This window comes from Phalaenopsis equestris, unplaced genomic scaffold, assembly GCF_001263595.1.
Source record: "Phalaenopsis equestris unplaced genomic scaffold, ASM126359v1 Scaffold234755, whole genome shotgun sequence".
NCBI lineage: Eukaryota > Viridiplantae > Streptophyta > Magnoliopsida > Asparagales > Orchidaceae > Phalaenopsis > Phalaenopsis equestris.
Genome location: NW_018252658.1, coordinates 5,788 through 6,181, shown reverse-complemented (window position 1 = coordinate 6,181; position 394 = coordinate 5,788).

Sequence of the window (394 nt, the reverse complement as noted above, 5' to 3'; positions counted from 1 at the left end):
ATTTTGGGTCATGGAGGGGCATCTTGGTAATTTGGTAATTTTTGTCAGTTTTGACAAATTTGTATGTATTCAAAGAGAAGTATTGATCAATTTTGGGTATTTTGGCAAAAATTTAAGAATTTTGGCCAAATTTGGGTCCCAAGGGCAGTCAGGCAAATTGGAGGTGCCTAGGGGTAAAAGACCGAAGTTAGGCATTTCAAGTAGAATTGGATAAATATCCATTCTAAATGAGTCATAAACCAATGTATTGTGAAGATATGGTGTACCCTAGTTCCAAGTCAATACCCAGGGTCAATCCTAAGGCCAAGTAATCCTATAGGGACTCTTCTTGAATTCTCTCATAATGATCTTACCTACTAAATGCTAGAGGTTAAGGTCAATATGTGGAATTTCA